The following is a 20956-nucleotide window of genomic DNA, read 5'->3' as shown; positions in this document are numbered from 1 at the left end:
GTTCCTCTTTTTTCTCCCTATAGCTCCCCTCCACCCGGTTCCCACCCCACCCTCTGCCCTTACCCCCGCCCCCACTGTCCTCATCCATAGGTGTACGATTTTTGTCCAGTCTCTTCCCGCACCCCCACACCCCTTTCCCCCCCAAGAATAGTCAGTCCACTCCCTTTCTATGCCCCTGATTCTATTATATTCACCAGTTCATTCTGTTCATCAGATTATTTATTCACTTGATTTTTAGATTCACTTGTTGATAGATGTGTATTTGTCATTCATAATTTGTATCTTTACCATTTTCTTCTTCTTCCTCTTCTTAAAGGATACCTTTCAGCATTTCATATAATACTGGTTTGGTGGTGATGAACTCCTTTAGCTTTTTCTTATCTGTGAAGCTCTTTATCTGACCTTCAATTCTGAATGATAACTTTGCTGGATAAAGTAATCTTGGTTGTAGGTTCTTGGTATTCATCACTTTGAATATTTCTTGCCACTCCCTTCTGGCCTGCATAGTTTCTGTTGAGAAATCAGCTGACAATTGTATGGGTGCTCCGTTGTAGGTAATTGGCTGTTTTTCTCTTGCTGCTTTTAAGATTTTCTCTTTGTCTTTTGCTGTTGGCATTTTAATTATGATGTGTCTTGGTGTGGTCCTCTTTGGATTCCTTTTGTTTGGGGTTCTCTGCGCTTCCTAGACTTGGAAGTCTATTTCTTTCACCAGGTAGGGGAAGTTTTCTGTCATTATTTCTTCAAATAGGTTTTCAATATCTTGCCCTCTTTCTTCTTCTGGCACCCCCATAACTCGGATGTTGGTACACTTGAAGTTGTCCCAGAGGCTCCTTACACTATATTCATATTTTTGGATTCTTTTTTCTTTTTGTTTTTCTGGTTGGGTGTTTTTTGCTTCTTCATATTTCAAATCTTTTACTTGATTCTTGTGATCCTCTAGTCTGCTGTTGGAACTCTGTATAATATTCTTTATTTCAGTCAGTGTCTGCTTAATTTCTAGTTGGTCCTTTTTCATAACCTCAAAGGTCTCACTAGATTTCTTGAAGGTCTTACTACATTTATTGGCAGTTTCTAGAAAATTCTTGAAAAACCTTAAAAGTGTGGTTTTGAACTCTATATCCAGTAGTTTGCTTTCCTCCATTTCTGTCATTTGTGACCTGTTTCTTTGTCTCAGCATTTTTTATGCTTCTCTGTGTTGATAGAGTGGCTTTCTGTGCTAGGTGTCCTATGGGGCCCAGTGGCTCAGCCTCCCCAATTACCTGAGGTGGACACTCTTGGTGCACCCCTTTTTGGGCTTTGTGCACAGTCTTGTTGTAGTTAAGCCTTGATTGTTGTAGGTATCACTGGGAGGAATTGACCTCCAGGCCAATTGGCTGTGAGAATCAGCTATGGGAATCAGTGGGAGAACTTCTGTGCTGGAGACACCCTTCTGGGGCAAGACTTGCTTTAGTGGGGCTTTGGTGCTCACTGAGTCTGCCCCCTGAGTGTGTCCCTTCTGGATCTGAGGAGTTGTAATCTGGATGGTCCCACTCTGACCACTGGGTACACCAGCTCTTGGATCTCTAAGGAGGTGCTAATTTAGCCTCTGCCTGAAGCTACCCAGCAGGATCTATGGAGAGATCTGCAGATTCCTCTTCTTTGTTTGGGGTTTGGAGGTGCCCAGATGAGGCCCAGCTGTGAAGCAATGCAAGCTGCTGTGGGGCCTTGGGCCTTCTTTTGGAAGTTCTGGGTCTCTCTGACCCAGCTGCAGTTTGTTAGGTAAATTTCAGATTGCAAAGGGCCAGGCCTTTCATATGCAAAAGCCTCTGGGCACAGCTTGGGTGGGGCGGGGTCTCAGGGGATCAACAGGGTGGAGCAAGCAGCTATGGCTGATCCTCAGTCCTGCCCTAAGAGGCTCCGTGTCTCAGTGTCCAGGTAATCGCTGCAAGCACCTCTGAGAGAAAGCCGCCCTCGAGTTCCGACCGCTGCCAGACAGTCCAGTTTCTCCCTGTATTAGTCTGGGTCCCCAGAGACTCGCCCGGAGCTGGAGTTCAGAGCAGTTGGGAGCTTGAGACTCCCTCCCGATGGAGAAAGACAACCATGTCCTCAGTTGCCAGCCCTTTCCAAGTGTGCCTCTGTACCTCTGCACTTTACTTCCTCACCTCCTCTGAGTCTCAGTATGCTTTTCTCTTTGCTTCTACTTGTAGAATTTCCACTCAGCCAGCTTTCCTGTGGTTTTGGATGTCCGTTTTGTCTTTTAGTTGTATTTTTGAAGTGGTTGTGCGAGGCAGCAATTTCCCGTGTTTACCTATGCCGCCATCTTGGTTTCTCTCCAGCAGACTCATTTTTAAGTTGATAATTTTGTATGGCCTGCAAATGATGTTATAAATATCCAAATGGCCCTTGGCCGAAAAAAGATTCCCCACCCTGTTATAAGGAGAATATTGCTTTGGTGAGTGTGTTCTAAATAAGCCCTCACTGCTGTTAGTACTTAGTAGCAGCAGTGTCCTTATCACCATCAACATCTTCATTATCGTCATCCTTTGAGTGGTCGTTGTCTATACCTTCTGCTTGATTGTGAGTGTCAACATCACAGGGCTGTGCCTATTTACTTTCCACTCTAATAGTAAAAGATGGTGGTGGGGATTTTCAAAAAGCTCTGATTTGAGTGAAAGCACACATTGTGCTGAGGACTTTATATTCGTTTACTTCAGCGGTTCTCAACCTGTGGGTCGTGACTCCTTTGGGGGTCGAACGACCCTTTCACAGGGGTCGCCTAAGACCATCGGAAAACACATATATAATTACATATTGTTTTTGTGATTAATCACTATGCTTTAATTATGTTCAATTTTTAACAATGAAAATACATCCTGCATATCAGATATTTACATTACGATTCCTAACAGTAGCAAAATTACAGTTATGAAGTACCAACAAAAATAATTTTATGGTTGGGAGTCACCACAACATAAGGAAGTGTATTAAAGGGTCGAGGCATTAGGAAGGTTGAGAACCACTGGTTTATTCGTTAAATCTTCACCATTGTTACTGTGGAGAGGATGAGACCTAGGTTCTTATCTTCTTGAGGGAAAGATTTCAATCAGGAGACAAAGAGAGCAAGAATTTATTGACCTCAGCAAAAACAGAGGACAGTGAAACAAGGAACATTTCTCCCCTGGCTGTGTTGTAAGTGGTGGGTGGGCGGGAACTGCACTAGGTATCTGACAGGTGGGGTCAGGTCAAACTTGGGTTCAGCAACCTCAGTACTTGGGTTCTGGCTAGGAAAGAATTCAGAGCCAAGACCCACACTGTAAGAGAACATTTATTTGGTAAATCATAGAGGTAGAAAAAATAATTCCTAAAAGAAATGGGCTTAGGAAACAAGTTATAGAGGTAAAGAAAAGGGCCTTTGAAGCTTGTGAGTGAGGAAGCTAGTGTTAATGTGCCTGGGGCTGGGAGGTGTAAGGGAAGGAAAGAGAAGAGAAGGAAAGACTGTGGTGTGCTCCCAGGAGGGAGAACTCTGGGTCCTAGCCCTAGGGTTTTAACGTTTTTATTGTTGTTTTTTGTTTTGTTTTTTAATCCTTACTCGAGGATATTTTTCCATTGAATTTTAGAGATAGGGCAAGAGAGAGGGAAAGACAGAGAGAAATATCAATGTGGGCCTTGGTGCCAGATTTTTAAGCCATAAAGGGCCAAGGCCGGGAAGGAGCCCGAAACCGAGGTACAGGCCCTTGAGCAGAATCAAACCCTTTGGTTCGCAGGCCAACGCTCTATCCACTGAGCCAAACCAGCTAGGGCACTAGGGTTTAAGGGTGGAGATTTAAAAAAATATATATTTTTATTAATTTCAGCAAGGAAGGGAGAGGGAGTGGGAGATAGAAAAATCAATAATGAGAGAATCATTGATCGACTGCCTCCAGCACACCCCACACTGGGTATTGAGCCCGAAAGCTGTGATGTGACCTGACCGAGAATTGAACCGAGAATTGAACCGTGACCTCCAGACCGTGACCTCCTGGTTCATAGGCTGATGCTCAGCCACTGAGCCACGCTGGCCAGGCAAGGGTGGAGATTTTAAGGGAAGTCCCAGGGGAAGATTTCAAAAGAATATTCAGCAGTTTTCCAGGTGTGTCCTTTCAGGGTTGTGGTCTCCAATGATTGGTCATCACTGGGGCAGGAAGTCATTTTTCAATGCAGTTGGTCCTGACAGTCAGCAGAGACTGGTTTGATAGCTTATTTGGGCCTGGAGCTGAAATACAATTGAGGCATAGATGTTATCTCTAAGGAGGAAAGGTCAGGGGATCCAACTGCATGACCATTATATGCTGGGGAGGAAAAGTCACCCAGGGATGGAGGTCCCACCCTACAATTGATGGTTCTTTGCTAGGCACTGGATGCTCTTCCACCCTGGTGACCTTATGTACCTGGCCCATCACCCTTGCTCTGCTCAAATCTGTCTAACTGCCTACAACACTTGCAGGTCTCATGGGATCCCCTGCAGTGGTTCTCAACCTTCCTATGCCACGACCCTTTACTACAGTTCCTCATGTTGTGGTGATCCCCAATTTCATTGTTACAAATTGAACATAATTAAAGCATAGTGATTAATCACAAAAACAATATGTAATTATATATGTGTTTTCTGATGGTCTTAGGCGACCGACCCCTGTGAAAGGGTCGCAACCCACAGGTTGAGAACCACTGCCTTAGAGGTTAGGGGATCCGTGCCTGTGTGGGAAGGAGAGGGGGAAGGGAGTGGCACAGGTGTGGTGTTTCCTGAAGGGAGAGTGTCCTGGGACCTTCATTTTCAGGGCCTTTAAAGGCTGGGTGTTCAAGGAAGTCTTAGGGGTAGATCAATAGAATATTCATCAGCTTTATGATGTACCAAAATGAAATTTATTCTCTTAATTTGCCCTTGGGTGTGGTTGGCAAGTGACACTTAATTGGATTTCTGTTATCTGTCTCTCTGAGAAGGAGGATTTAAACTATTTACCCTCTGGTTGGGGAGAAGTGCAAACTATTTACTCTTAAATGTCCTTGGTTTAGGGAATTGGGGATTTACTAGGTGACTGCAAGCTACTGTTTATCTGAATCAGTTTCACTATTTTGCTAGCCCTGGAATTTTCCTAGCTTCTGGCTATTCTATAACACCATAACCATCACGATAACAGCTTTTTAGAGATTAAGTGGTTTGGTATCACAAAAAAGTTAGTGAGATCTCAGTACCAAGCATAGTATCCAATACATACTACTAGGTCCTCAGGAGTATTTGCTGAATGTTTAGTGACTTAATATACATACATAATATGCCTTAAGAATTGGGTCAAAATGGACAAGAATACTAAAATGCCACCACTACTCTAAATTCAATCTGTTGTAATTTTTTTCTTTTTAATGGATTTATCTGTTGTAATTTTATGTAAATAGATTTTTTATGTAAATAGAGGTCCTTGGATGCTATAAGTGCTTGGAGTACGTGCTTTTACCCTTAATCTAATCTTTTTCTCTTAAACCTAGGGCTGAATTGATTGAAGTAGGTGAATCCTGGAAAGCCAGGATTTCCCAATTTCCCTTAGGCAAAGGCTTTCTGCCTTCCAAGTTGGCCTAGTGAAGAACAAACTGCGATAAGGAAGGCCTTGCCTTTCAGCCCCAGGACTTGCTTCCTTAGATGTTTCTACTGAATTTGAATTTCTAACTGTGAATTGGACTCTAGGTGTTTCTCTGGGATGACCTAAGGCAAACCAAATAATTTGAGGATATCCTGTCCATCTGTACTTTTCTTTCCTCTGTGTTTGGAGGACACAGGATAAAAGGAAGTGCCCATGCATGTGTTGTGTTTTTGCTAGATAAATTCATTGCTGTATCATAAATGAGCTATTGAATGGCTAGGCTATTTCTACAGCTGTCAAATGAAGTCTTGTTTTTAGTGGCAAAAGACAAGTGTGGTTTTAAAGGCTATGATTTGCAAGAATGATGGAGCAAGGTTATGAAATCTTTATGTGAAAATATTTTTTCCCACATTATGACTGATATAAGTAAAAATGTTACACATTTTATTTAATTAAGGTTTCACAGTGAGTTTGATTTTAGTGATTAATGGTAAAATAGCAAAAGCAAGTTTAAAAATCCTCTTTAAGAGAACAGATGTTATTTGTTTTATAACCAATATAATGTGAGCTTGGGGTTACTTTTAGTTTTGTGCTATCCCTTGTTTAATCTTAAAGCTGTTTTCCTCTTTCTTAAATTGGAAAATCTTCGTTATTTAAATGATGCACATTACCTTATATAGAGTAAACCCGCAGCAATTATGGACTTATTGAAAGATAAAGGTGATAAATAGCTTGTTCAGAGTCAAAAAGTCAGGGCTAAAGTCAAAGAAAGAACATAGTTTTATTTTATGCCTTTTCTCCCATTGATTCAAATTCTTCTCTTTCACCAAGCCTGAGCTGAAGTCCTCCATTCCCTTTGAAGCCTGATTACTGAAGAACTGATTACTCTGGTTCTCCTTGACCCTTAGTATCAGTGCAGTGTGACTTAGTGAATTCTTATTTGATGCCTTGTAAATTCGGTGATATTCCTATTTGAATATTTAGTTCCTAATTTAATTATAAACTTTTTGAGGTCAAAGAGTGAATCGTTTACTAATAATTTAGTGCACCCCAATATATCTGGGTCCATTTTGGATACCATAGAAGCTGTTCAGGAAATTATTTTGGTTGGTTTTAAGCTAGGTTTACAACATCCCTTTAATCAAAACATCACTAGCCTAAAGGACAACATTGAGAGAGAATTTTAGAGAGTTCTCTTCTAAATGAAAGACACACCCAGAGAGGTGAAGTGTCCTGCCTAAGGACATTTAGTATGAGTTGAAGCACCTATGAACATTTAAGCCCAAGGAAGCACAGGGGTTGATACTAAGGGTTTGTTTAATTTTTATTCAAAATTCTGATTTCCAATACTCATCTTTTGTGATATTCTAATTGCTCCCTACTTTTGTACGATATTTCTGCTATCCAAGTGCCCCTGTCTATTCACTTAGATTTTTAGAAATTGAATTTTAAGTCTAAAGTTTGCATCTATTTAAACATGTTAATTAACTCAGTCTTCATCTTTGGATAAATAAGCTCAATGATTTAATCCTCAGAACAACCTTGTGAGGTAAGTACTTTTATTTCCATTTTAGAATTTGGAGTAATTTCAAGTGCACAGAATATACTGGAGCAGAAAGGAGAAGTGAGAGACTATTTGAGGCACCCCCTGAAAACTTTAATTTATTAATGAGTTTCAGGCAGAGAAGGGGAAGGATTCCTGTCTGACTCAGTGTAAGTAGATTTGTGCTGCTTGGTTTCTTGGAAGGGGAAGACAGAGATGAAGCGGATAAGATAGAATAGTTACTTTTGGAATCTTCTTAGGAAAAGGTGAGTGGAAATTCCCAGATAGCAGTTCTGCTCATACAGTTCAAACAACCATCCTATTGTCTTGAATGTTTTCTTCAGGACATAATTTGCATTTTATTAGTGAGTGTTTCATTTAGGCTACCGATTTCTTCATTATATTAAAAACTTGTCTTTTTTTTTTTTTCCAAGTCAACCCAGAATAGGATCAAAGAAAAAGTATATGATGTATAATGGAATGCTTAGATTAGAATTCTAAAAACAAACCAAAAAAGTAAATGTAAGCAGAAAAACTTATAAATTTTACCTTTATATTGGCTACTCAAGGCCAGTTGATCTAGTCAAATCTTGGCCAGTTGATCTAGTCACACTCTTTAAAATGTGTGGGGCCCAGAACCTATTTGGATTTAGGAGAAATGGAAATCTTAGGGCAACAGTGAGGAAGCAATGAAAGAAAATAGACATACACTGTTGTCTACCACTGCTTATTTCCTTCTTCTTTATCATCTCTTCAGGGTAAAGACTGTCTTTATTACCCTAATTTAGTGTCTGGCATAGAGTCTGGCGCATTAACAGAGACTTGGTAAACTGAAAGGCTTAGGGAAACAAACATTGTTCCTGTTTATAAGGTTGAGAAGCCCTATGCAGTGGTGCTAACAAACGTTGGATGGATGGATGAGTGAATTGTTTTTAAGAATTAAAACAATTTCCAGTTACACAGGCACAGAACTGTGGAGAGGACTCTGAAATACTTCCCTTTCCTCATCTTTGCTCCCTGGTAGGATCTGTTGACCAGTTTTCACCTGCCTCTGCTTCCTGCTCTTTCCATTTCCTGTGTTATGCTCCAGGCCAGGCCTTTCTGACCTCATGCCTGGTTATGGAAATATCTTCCTAATGATCATGCTACCTCTTATCACTCCCCCAGGTAGCCTGACACATCATCACTTCGTTTCTCTTCCAGGACATCAGGTGTGTGTGGCTTTTTTTGCCATTGAGCAATTCTCTTTGATACCAGCTAAGTGTCATGCAATTTAATTCAATTCTCACACTATCTCCTGAAGATAGTGTCAAATCCTACAGATTAAGGGCTGAATCCCACAAGACTTCCTCTTCTCCCAAATTTAAGAGGCCAATTGCACGTTCCAAGTTGTCACCTGTATTTCTGATCAACCAACTATTTTTCTGGGTCTCCACAACTCCCTCCTTGAGTTTCCTAATTTTCTAGAATGGCTCACAGAGCTCAGGGGAACTTTACACTTACCAGTTAAGTGTATTATAAAAGCATATGATAAAAGATACGGATGAAAATCCAGGTGGAATAGATACATAGGGAGGGAGGGTATCTGGGAAGGGCATGCACCTCCTGTGTAGCCTGGAAGTTCACCAAACCCTGTATTCTGGAATTTTTTTTTAAACATTTTTTAAACGTATTTTTATTGATTTCAGAGAGGAAGGGAGAGGGAAAGAGAGAGAGAGAAACATCAATGATGAGAGAGAATCACTGAACGGCTGCCTCCCGCATGCCCCCCTCTGGAAATCGAGCCCACAACCCAGGCATGTGCCCCTGACCAGAATCGAACCAGGGACCCTTCAGTCCACAGGCTGACACTCTGTCCACGGAGCCAAACCAGCTAGGGCATATTCTGGGATTTTGATGAGGCTTCATTATGCAGACATGATCTACTATTAGCGCCACTCCTACCCCTTCTCCCTTTCCTATGGGATGGAGAGTGGGGCTGAAAGTTCCAAACTGCTAATCATGGCTTGATCCTTCTGGTGACCAGCTTCATCTAGGAGCTATTCAACAGCCCATCAAGACTCACCTCATTAGATCAAAAGATACTCCTATCACCTAGGAAAGTCGAAGGGATTTAGGAGCTCTGTGTCAGAACTAGGGTCAAAGACCTATTATTAGAAGAAAAGGTGCTCCCAATGCTCTTATTACTTATTAAATTACAAGGCTTTTAGGAGCTCTGTGCCAGGAACTGGGAGCAGACATTGCTATCTCTGTATCTCTCTCTCTCTCTCTCTTTCTATCTCTCTGTGTGTATTTATATTATTATTATTTTGCAGATATGCTTTTATTCTGCTTATTAGGAAAGTTGAAAATATACTTATCCTACCATAATGATGTATACATATCATTTTGCATTTGTCCAGACCCATAGAATGTACAATACTAAGAGTGAACCCTTATGTAAACTATGGATTTTGATGATTATGATGTGTCAATGTAGGATCATTCCTTGTAACAAATCTGCTCCAGTGGGAGATGTTGATGGTGGGGTAGACTATGCATGTGTCGGGGAAGGAGGTGTATGGGAAACCTCTGTTGCCTTTCAGTTTTGCTGTGAAGGTAAAAATACTGTAAAAATAAGTCCCTATTTTAGAATAGAAAAAAACAAAACAAAAAACTTAACATCCACAGTATAAAGGTTGAAGTTTATAACCCAAAGTTGCCCAAACTTTATTTTCCTTTGCTTTAGTAGGTTTCTTAGTCTCTCCTGAAACCTGGCCTTCAAGGCCAGATTCTCTCCTTCATTAATCAGTCACTGACTCACTGAACAAATATTTATTGATAGGGACTGGCCCTGAGCTGGACACCTGTATACACTGGCAAAGACACAGTGGTCATCCCTGTCCTGATGAGCTTACAATACTCCTCTTTGGGCCCATGCTCAACCATTCAGGCTCCAACCAAGCTTTTCCCATTTTCATTTCCTAAAAGTTATATTGATCTTGTCACTTGTTTGAGTGAGTATATTTTGAGGATTTATTTTTGTAAGGGTCACTTTTTTTCTTTGAAATCTTTTGTACCTATTAAAATATGTAAGTATTATCCTATCTAATAAAGAGGTAATGTGCTAATTGACCCTCGCACCATCACAAAGATGGCAGCACCCACAGCCAATAAGGAGGGAATATGCTAATTGACTGCCATGCCTTCAAAGATGGTGGCGCCCACAGCCACAAGATGGCCAGCAGGGGAGGGCAGTTGTGGGCGATCAGGCCAGCAGGGGAGGGCAGTTGTGGGCGACCAGGCCAGCAGGGGAGGGCAGATGGGGGCAACCAGGCCTGCAGGGGAGGGCAGTTGGGGGGGACTAGACCTGCAGGGGAGGGCAGTTAGGGGCGACCAGGCCTGCAGGGGAGGGCAGTTAGGGGCGACTGGGCCAGCAGGGGAGGGCAGTTGGGGGCGACCAGGATCAGGCCTAAACCGGCAGTCAGACATCCCCCGAGGGGTTCCAGATTGGAAAGCGTGCAGGCTGGGCTGAGGGACCACCACCCCCCCCCCCCCCCCCCCGCACAAATTTCGTGCACCGGGCCTCTAGTTAAAAAATAATAACAATAAAGTTCTTCATCTTCTATCATCCAGAAATGACTATCACATCTGTTTAGAATTTTTATCTCTGTTATATGTGTTATAAATTTTTTCAATAGATAAAACCTTTGATTTAGAAAGTTACTACATTGCTGTTGAAACAGGTAGAATCAGTGAGGATCATAGTGGAGAAAATATAATGAAAACATAATTTAAATATTTCTCTGAAATATGTTTCCACTTATTAGGGGAAAAAACACACTCCTTTGAACTTTGATTAAATTTGGATCAAGTAGTTTCTTTGCTCTTGTTCAAAATATTTATGTTATATTATGAATGACTAACAACATATTATACTAGAGACCTGGTGCACAGATTTGTTCACCAGTGGGTTTCCTTGGCCTGGCCTGTGTCCTCTCGCAATTCGGGACCCCTCAGGGGATGTTGGAGAGCCTGGTTCAGCCTGATACCCACAGGCCAGGCCAAGGGACCCCACCAGTGCATGAATCTGTGCACCAGGCCTCTAGTATGCATATAAGATCTTTGGTTAATCTCTTCCCACCGTTCCCCCTACCCCCTTCCTCTTTCCCCCTTCCCTCTGAGATTCATCGGTCTGGTCCATGTTTCCATGCCTTTGTTTTCCGCTCCTGCGCTGAGCATCTGACCCCTGGTGGTCAGTGCGTGTCATAGCTACCAGTCGGTCAGCTGAGGCTTTTATTATATATACTAGAGGCCCGGTGCACAAAAATTTGTGCACTCAGGGGGGTGAGGGGGAGTCCCCCACCCCGGCCTGTGCCCTCTTGCAGTCTGGGACCCCACGGGAGATAACGACCTGCTGGCTTAGGCCTGCTCCCAGGTGGCAGAGGGCACGCCCAATCCCTAGGTGCAGCCCCTGGTCAGGCTCAGAGCAGGGCGATTGGGGAGTTGGGGCGCCACCCCCTGTCATGCACAGAGCAGGGAGGATCAGGAGGTTGCAATGCCACCCTCAGTCACACTCAGGGTAGGGCTGATTGGGGGGTTGGGGTACCGCCCCCTGTCACACTCAAGACAGGGTCGATGGGGAGGTTGCGGCGCCACCCCCTGTCATGCACAGAGCAGGGCCGATCAGGGGGTTGGGGCGCTGCCCCCTGTCACTCACAGAACAGGGCCCATCAGGGGGGGTTGGGGCTCCATACCCTGTCACACGCAGAGCAGGGTCGATCAGGGGGTTGGGGAGCTCCCCCCTGTCACGCACAGAGTAGGGCCGATAGGGGAGTTGGGGCACTGCCCCCTGTCACACACAGAGCAGGGCGGATCAGGGGGTTGGGGCACTGCACCCTGTCACACTCAGGGCAGGGCCGATGGAGAGGTTATGGCTCTACCCCGTCACACACAGAGCAGGGCCCATGGGGGGAGGGGGGGGGGGTTTGGGGCGCCACACCCTGTCAAACACAGAGCTGCAGGGCAGTCAGGGGATTGGGGAGCTCCCCCCTGTCAGGCACAGAGCAGGGCTGATCAGGGGGTTGGAGCGCCTTCCCCTGTCACACACAGAGCAGGGCAGATAGGGAGGTTGTGGCCCCACCCCCTGTCACTCAGAGAGCCACAGGGCGATCAGGGGGTTTGGGCACTGCCCCCTGTCACGCTGATCCCAGTGCCGGGAGGCATGTTACCCTTTTACTATATAGAATAGAGGCCTGGTGCATGGGTGGGGGCCAGCTGGTTTGCCCTGAAGGGTGTCCTGGATCAGGGTGGGGGTCCCCACTGGGGTGCCTGGCCAGCCTGGCTGAGGGGCTGAGGGCTGTTTTCAGGTGACTGAAGCTCCCAACCACTCCTTTTTTTCTTTTTTTTTTTTTATTCTGGGCCAGCTTTAGCTCTGAGGCCTCGGCTGCTGAAATCCGGTTTCTGGCCTTTGTTTTTCCTTCTGTATTTGATACAATGTTGTGGTGACTGAAAGCTGGTTTCTGGGGTTTTGTTTAGCTTCTATATTGGCAACATAGTTGCTTAGAGTTGCAGCTCAGAGGCCGGCAAGTGAGGCGGGGAACGTTGGAGTCTGCAGTCACTGGAGCAAGCAAGCCTCATGTTCGCTTCCAGCTGCCTGGCTGCCGGCCGCCATCTTGGCTGACAGTTAATTTGCATAAGGATATGCTGATTAGCCAATGGGAAGGGTAGCGGTCGTACGCTAATTGCCATGTTTCTCTTTTATTAGTGTAGACTAGAGGCCCGGTGCACAAAAATTTGTGCACTCGGCGCGGTGGGGGGGGGCGTCCCTCAGCCCGGCCTGTGCCCTCTCGCAGTCAGGGGATGACCACCTGCTGGCTTAGACCCGCTCCCCAGGGGATTGGGCCTAAGATGGCAATCAGACATCCCTCTGGCAGCCCGGCAGCCCTTGGGGGATGTCCACTTGCCAGCGGGGAGCAGGCCTAAACTGCAGTCGGACATCCTTAGCGCTGTTGAGGAGGCAGGAGAGGCTCTCACCACCACCGCTGTACTGGCAGCCATCAGCCTGGCTTGTGGCTGAGCAGAGCTCCTCCCATGTGACCACCAGAGGGAAGCTCCTGCATTGAGCGTCTGCCCCCTGGTGGTCAGTGTGTGTCATAGTGACCAGTCATTCCCAGTCTTTCTGCTGTGAGGGTCAGTTTGCATATTACCCTTTTACTATATAGGATAGAGGCCTGGTGCACGGGTGGGGGCCGGCTGGTTTGCCCTGAATGGTGTCAGGGTGGGGGTCCCGCTTGGGTGCCTGGCCAGCCTGGATGAGGGGATGATGGCTGTTTGCAGCTGGTCACACCCCCTTCAGGGTGGGGTCCCCACTGGGGTGCCTGGCCAGTCTGGGTGAGGGGCTGAGGGCTGTTTTCAGGCGGGGTGACTGAAGCTCCCAACCTCTCCTTTTTTTCTTTTCTTTTTTTTTATTCTGGGATTTATTTACCTTCTATGGCTGTCACTGGAGCTGAGGGCCGGCTTGAGCTCTGAGGCTTGGCTCCAGCTCTGAGACCTCGGCTACTGAAAGCAGGTATCTGGGTATTTTTGGCTTCTATAATTGAAACACTGTTCCAACTCCAGCTCTGACGGCTGAAAGCAGGTTTCTGGGATTTGTTTAGCTTCTATAATTGCAACATTGTTTCTTAGATTGCAAGCTCAGAGCCCAGCAGCAGGTGGGGAACCTTGGCTTTCTCCTTCACTGGAGCAAGCAAGCCTCCTGTTCGCTTCAGCTGCCTGGCTGCCAGCTGCCATCTTGGTTGGCAGTTAATTTGCATATCGCGCTGATTAGCTAATTGGAAGGGTAGCGAAGTTACGGTTAATTACCATGTTTCTCTATTATTAGATAGGATAGGTTACTTTTCCTGTAATATCTTTGCCTTTAGTCGGGTATGGTATTAACTCCCTCTATGTTTTAGAAATCTAGGATTTCTGATGTTGGTAGAAAATATGATATTAAAAACATCTGTTCTAGTGTCCTGAAGTTATAAATTTGAGCTATGAATAGGCTAATAAGCAGATGAGTAAAAAGATCTGGCTCAAATTAATGCATGACTTTAAAAAAAACCCTTACTGAAAATAAAACTTTTGCTGGGTAGGTATTTGTTTTGAAACCCAGGGCTAATTGTTTACATCAAATGTCATTCTAACACTTTCTCTAGGGCAGCACTTGATGAGAGGTGAGGCTATCCTGGACACTAGCCAAGGAATTTATTTTCTGGGGAACCCAAAGGCCCTGGAATGAGACCGTTCCATCGGTGTTAAATGGGAGACTGATAATATTTAGAATTTTAATTGTAATGACATCAGCTCTTGTTCTGTTGCAATTCATTTTTAATTGTAGATGTGAACAAGGTATTGTGAGAGATAATCTACACTAATAAAAGAGAAACATGGTAATTAGCGTACGACCGCTACCCTTTTCATTGGCTAATCAGTGAGTATATGCAAATTAACTGTCAGCCAAGATGGCGGCCGGCAGCCATGCACTGAAGCAAGCATGAGGCTTGCTTGCTTCAGTGACTGCAGACTCCAACATTCCCTGCCTCACTTGTCGGCCTCTCAGTTGCAACTCTAAGCAACTATGTACTATGTTGCAAATAAGAAGCTAAACAAAACTCCAGAAACCGGCTTTCATTCAGCCGGGCTTTAGTAACATTGTATCGATGTTTTCAGCAGCGAGGCCTCAGAGCTAAAGCTGGCCCAGAATAAAAAAAAAAAAGAAAACAAGGAGCGGTTGGGAGCTTCAGTCACTCGCTTCCGGAAAACAGCCCTCAGCCCCTCAGCCAGACTGGCCAGGCACCCAAGTGGGGACCCCCACCCTGATCCAGGACACCCTTCAGGGCAAACCAGCCAGCCCCTACCCATGCGCCAGGCCTCTATTCTATATAGTAAAAGGGTAATATGCCTCCCGGCACCGGGATCAGCAGAGCAGCGAGGCTCTCAGCACCGGGATCAGCGTGACAGGGGGCAGCGCCCAAACCCCCTGCTCGGCCCTGCTCTGTGGGTGATAGAGGGTGGCGCACAACCCCCCTCCACGGGCCTTGCTCTGTGTGTGATGGGGGAGAGCCATAACCTCCCCATTGGCCCTGCCCTGAGTGTGACAGGGTGCAGCACCCCAACCCCCTGATCCGCCCTGCCCTGTGTGTGACAGGGGGCGGTGCCCCAACTCCCCTATCGGCCCTACTCTGTGAGTGACAGCGGGGAGCTCCTCAACCCCCTGATCGGCTCTGCTCTGTGCGTGACAGGGTACGGAGCCCCAACACCCCTGATTGACCCTGCTCTGTGCGTGACAGGGAGCAGCGCCTCAACCCCCTGATCGGCCCTGCCCTGTGCATGACAGGGGGTGGCACCACAACCTCCCCATCAACCCTGCCTTGAGTGTGACAGGGGGCGGTACCCCAACCCCCCAATCAGCCCTACCCTGAGCGTGACTGAGGGTGGCATCGCAACCTCTCGATCCGCCCTGCTCTGTGCATGATGGGGCGGCGCCCCAACTCCCCAATAGGCCCTGCTCTGAGCCTGACCAGGGGCTGCACCTAGGGATTGGGCCTGCCCTCTGCCACCCAGAAGCAGGCCTAAGCTAGCAGGTCGTTATCTCCTGAGGGGTCCCAGACTGCGAGAGGGCACAGGCCAGGCTGGGGAGGACCCCCCACCCGAGTGCACAAATTTTTGTGCACCGGGCCTCTAGTATTTAATAAATCATATCCCTGATTTTAATATGAAAAGACTTTTAGGATATAAGAGGTAAGCCTTTTCTATTAAATTATAGCTTTTATATATTTATTTTTCTTTTTAAAAATTATAGCTTTTAAATGCTAACCTCACTTTCTCTATAGAGCAGGGGTTCTGAATCTTTTTTTGTGCCTGGATCCCTTTGGCAATCTGGTGAAAGCTATGAATGGATCTCTTCTCAGAATAAAATTTTAAATTACAGAAAAAAAATACTTAAGACTAAAAGGAAACTAAGTGGGCTGAAATACAATTATTAAGATAATTTTGAAGTGTAACATAGTATTACATGTGCTTCTTTAGTAATGCAGTAAATAGGAAGATCTGGTGGTGGATCTAATAACTGCCCTGATTTTGAAGTAGTGGTGAGAGTAAACAATATTTTGAGATGTCTGCAATAACTGTAATGTGATATAAAACAATATGTGGTTTTTATGGTGACAGAGTCACTGGTTATCATTGATGATACTGTGGTTTGTTGCCTGCATTCATAATGAAAGGAAATTCTGTGTTTCACTTAGATGTTAATGAAAATGTTTGTTTTTGCCTATCCAAGTTGGCAGAATTCTATTCGTAAACATTACTACAAAGCCATTCTTTTTTCTGACTCTCAGTATAGAATTGACAGTGCAAATAGCCAGAAGCCTTTATTGCTGGGCCTTCCTTTGCCAAAGATCAAACAAGCTGACTCTTACTAGAGTTTTCCCTCTTAGGGTTTGTCAAAATCCTGGCTCGCATCAGTAACTGCTCCAGTTGGACAAAACTGAAATTTGGTCAAGCTTGAATTCACCTTGGTGCTTATATTTACTTTATTCTTCACCTTGTTGGTCTTCGGGTATTAAAATATACTTATAAACCTAAACGTGCTCTTCGTTAACCACCAGGGTAGTGAAGACCAAATATTGTTAAGAGCTCATTTAAGTAGGGCTTGACCATGCCCAGGTCATTTTTGTACATTTGAGATCCTCACTTGGTAAATTGGCAGCCTTAACCATTGGAAAATGTGTCCAGAAAGAAAAGCATTTGTTTTAATCAAGTCAAAATAATGGACATTTACTTTTGTTGGGAGATTTTCTATGGCTTTGACTCCTCCAAGGGCATTCTGGATATGCCTAGCGCCAGTCTGTCCTGCTAAAAAGGGACCGAGGATAAATTCTGTACCATGTAAGAACTCCAGAATTTTTCCATAGGATGAGCCTGGAATTGGGTGTGGTTCTGGAGTTGGGTGTGGTTCTGGAGTCCTCTGGGCATGCCACCTCAGGACCAGGCTTATCAAAGTCTAGGATCGACCAGATGGTTATGCTGCCCTCCCAGCTGAAGTCCAAGTCCAGCCTGCACTCTGTTCACCATATTGGGTGCCCGGGTGAGGGGTGGCATCAGCCCAGGAAAAGTGGCCTTTTCTCTTTCACAGAAAGGCATCACCTGCTTTCCAAACGATGAATCTGTGAGCCTAAGAGCCCAGAAAAGTCACTTTCTAACTTTATATAAGCATCATATATGTATAAGAGGAAGCCGTGGGCCACAAATTAGGGACCAGGACCGAACTAATAAGAGAATTAGAGCAGGGGACCAGAGCACCTTTTATTTTTATTTATTTGTTTGTTTAAAAAACCAAGTTTTTAAAATATTTAATGTTTTTTACTGATTTTTAGAGAGAGAGGACAGAGTGCGAGAGAGAAGCATCAGTGTGAGAGAAACATCAATTGGTTACCTCCCATATGGGCCCCAACCAGGGATCGAACCTGCAACCTGGGCATGTGCCCTGACCGGTAATTAAAAGACCTTTTGGTCCATAGGATGATGATGCCAACTAACTGAGCCACACCGGTCAGGGCAATGCATCTTAGAATTTTTTTTTTTTTTAATATGCTTCATGATTGTTTAGAATGAGAATCATTACATTTTTTTGCTCGGGTCTAGCCTTATTTTGTGTATGAGGATACTGACACGGAAATGTTACAGAGCAGAACTTGGCCAAGGCCCCATGCCTCTGCTAGGCATGGTTGGACTATTAAGAGAACAAGAAGCTGCCTTCTCGCTCCCAGCAAGGGCTCTTGACCTCTTCACCACACTGCTTTGAATATGGCGGTATGTCTTACAGCTAGACAACTGATCCTTATTTGGGGTATTTAAATTAATCGATACTTTATTTCATAAGTCAGGATAATTTTTTATTGCTTCTTTGAAAATTTGAGATTTTGGCAGACAGGCTTATTGACCAGACTTAATGGACCTTTGGATCCCATAATTCTGTATGTGTTGCTGATATCATTACATTATTTAGGGAGGAAAGAAGAAATCTGGATAATACAAAGCAAGACATGTCCTCAAATTCAAAATAACTGACTTTGGAATGTTACCCGTCCTGTATGCTCATTTCCTCTGTGCTCTGCCATTCCCATTTCACAGCACACAGTCCAGGAATCTGGGCATTGTTGAAGTAAAAAGTCCCAGATTCCCACAGATGACTCATGTTTAGGAAAGGTTAACTGTACTCAGTAGCTTTCTGCTATAAGTTAATTATTCATTGGCTGTGTAATCAGGGGTGGTAGGGCTTACTAAGAGCACTTATATGAGAAAACTTAGACCTGGAACAAGATACAGTATTTGTTGGGTCCTCAGAAATGAGAACAAAATGAAACTTGCATGTTCCTTGAGGTTGCCCATGGCGATAATGGGGGTTATTTAACTTTTATTAACCAATGATGCCATCTGGTGGCCAGAAAGTAGATTTTGTGGTGCCCATGCATGCTGCACCAACCTTTTTTTCTTTGAAAGAATTAACCTCAGTAGCATTTGAGGCATTTTTATTAGCAAAGTTTTGAAAAATGCTTAGTTTGGTTTGGCAGAAGCAGGGACGTGTCATAGACTGATACAAGTCTAATATGGCAAATAGAATAGATTTCTCTGCTCTCCTCATTTTTTAAAAAGGAAACTCCTGTACAAGGTCCTAAATGGTATTCAGTAAACAATTTCCTATGACCAATACAGGTGTGTCTGTCTGGCCTCCTTTCCTGGGTTTCACCTGGATTGTAACAGTCACGGGGGCAGCTGGTGGTTTCCGTGCTCCTTCCGTCTGACTCAGGGCAATCAATCATGTTCTAATTCTGCAGCTGAGGCACCGAGTGATTCTTCACTGAGGGCGATCATGGTCTCGTCTTCCTTGAAAAGGTGAAAGTTCTCACAAGGATGCACTGCCACAAGATGCCCTGAAAATACAGATGGATGGATGGATACATTGGAAAGTTGAATTTTTAAAGTTTAATCTTGGAACATTGAATTTTAAGATGCTTTTTAAAAAATTGGCAAAGAGAGTAAGCCTAACCCCATTACATCCTTGATTAAAAGCATGATTTTGTAACATCTTAGTGGTGGGTTTTCTCTTCAGCTGATTTGTGTTTCCACTCTGTTCTTGAAGTTCAGGTTGGCGGACGGCAGCTGAGTTTGAGTACAAGGAGAGAAAATGCAGCTCAGGAGCGTATCAGGCTCAGCACAGTGATTCTGAGGTCAGGATTTCCTAATACATCTTCCAGCCGGCTCTCTTGCCGTGGTCGGCAAACGGTGGCTCGCGAGCCATATGCGGCTCTTTGGCCCCTTGAGTGTGGCTCTTCCACAAAATACCACGTGCGGGCGTGTGTACAGTGCAATTGAAACTTCGTGGCCCATGCGCAGAAATCGATTTTCGGCCTGGGCGAGTCTATTTTGAAGAAGTACTGTTGATATTTGGCTCTGTTGACTAATGAGTTTGCTGACACTGGTTTAGAGAAATGTCTCAGTTCTGTATTAAAGAACAAGCATTGAAGACACAATAGGAACTTGTCTTGAATCAGATACTTAGGTAAATCTGCTGTCCTTTCCATACTCTTCAGCGACCTCGAGGCTTTAAGGACTGTTGCTTTTGATGAATGAGGTAGCTGGGATGTTGAGAACATCTAAGAAGAAGACTAAATGTTTTTCCCCAACCCTATCATTCTCATGGAGAAGTTGACTATTTAGACTCACCAAACATGGCTTAAATAGGGAATTCATTCTGAGTGGAGTCAGAGTGAGATGAAGTTAATTTTCATTTCCAGGAAAAGCTAAGTGTAATGTGTAATCAGCGTATTTTGTTAATTTTTGTGGTTTTCTTATTTGATTAGAAGCATACTTTCCAACTTCTGTGTTCAGATTACTTTTAAGATCTAAATTGCTAGTGATGGTCTCTGGCAGGATAGAACCTACACCACGGTGCATGGAAACAGAATGTCGTCATCCACAGTGTCTCACATGGCTTCCTGCCAGTGCTGCATGTCTAGACTCACACAGGTTCTTGGATCACTATCTAAAGATGCACAGAGTTTCAACACTTGGGTGTGTGTGTTTATGTCATGTAGTACATTTGGAAACTTGGCACTAGCACCCAAGTTTCCCTTTGTGCCTTTCAGCATGATTTCATAAAACCCTGGGATGAAATATGATACAGTCCATGATATAGTTCATGGAGGTTGATTCTGATAAAAATGCATTCAGTTTCTTAACATGCCTTTCCTCCTTTCATCTTCTCAACTCCCACTGTCTTAGTATTGGTTTCAGCTTTTATTGTTGTTTACCTAAACTAAGACAGTTCTGTCCGAGAAAAAAAATCATTTAAAAAAATTCTAAGCATTTATTGTCCCTTGTGCAAAAGTCCTGGATAAGTGCTATGAGAGATAGAAAGATGAATCAGATGTGGGTTCTGCCCACATGGACCTTTGAGTCAAATGAAAACAAAAACGATTAAAGGCATACAATGAGTAACTGTCATGTAATGTATTATTCAAAGGGAGAGAATATTTCCTTTAAGTGGAAAGTTTAGTAGGAGAAGAGGAATTTGAAATGAGCCTTGAAGAATATGAGGAGAATTTTTATATGCAGAGACAGAGGAAGGATTCAGAAAAAGGGAACATTAGAGACAAAAAGTATGGATCCAGAGAACACATGGGCAGCGTTTAAGGAATTGTGCAGAATCAAACTTTGGTAAGAATAAAGGGCCTGTGTTGGGCAGTAGCAATAGAGAAAATCAGAAAGTCAATAGGGACCATGTAGTGGGGGACTT

The 20956-nt window shown here is 44.3% G+C and overlaps 1 protein-coding gene across 7 annotated transcripts in view; it reads left to right on the top strand.

The window, feature by feature from the left end:
* FGD6 (FYVE, RhoGEF and PH domain containing 6) overlaps window positions 1–20956 on the top strand; it is a 125206-nt gene that overhangs the window by 74545 nt on the left and 29705 nt on the right. The gene's annotated exons all lie outside the window — the stretch shown is intronic.

The sequence above is a fragment of the Myotis yumanensis genome, unplaced genomic scaffold, assembly GCF_028538775.1.
Source record: "Myotis yumanensis isolate MYYU_CA2020_CCGP unplaced genomic scaffold, mMyoYum1.0.hap1 SCAF_3, whole genome shotgun sequence".
NCBI classification, from domain to species: Eukaryota; Metazoa; Chordata; class Mammalia; order Chiroptera; family Vespertilionidae; genus Myotis; species Myotis yumanensis.
The sequence above is the reverse complement of the archived record's forward strand: the minus strand, read 5'-3'. Positions and strand labels throughout refer to the sequence as shown.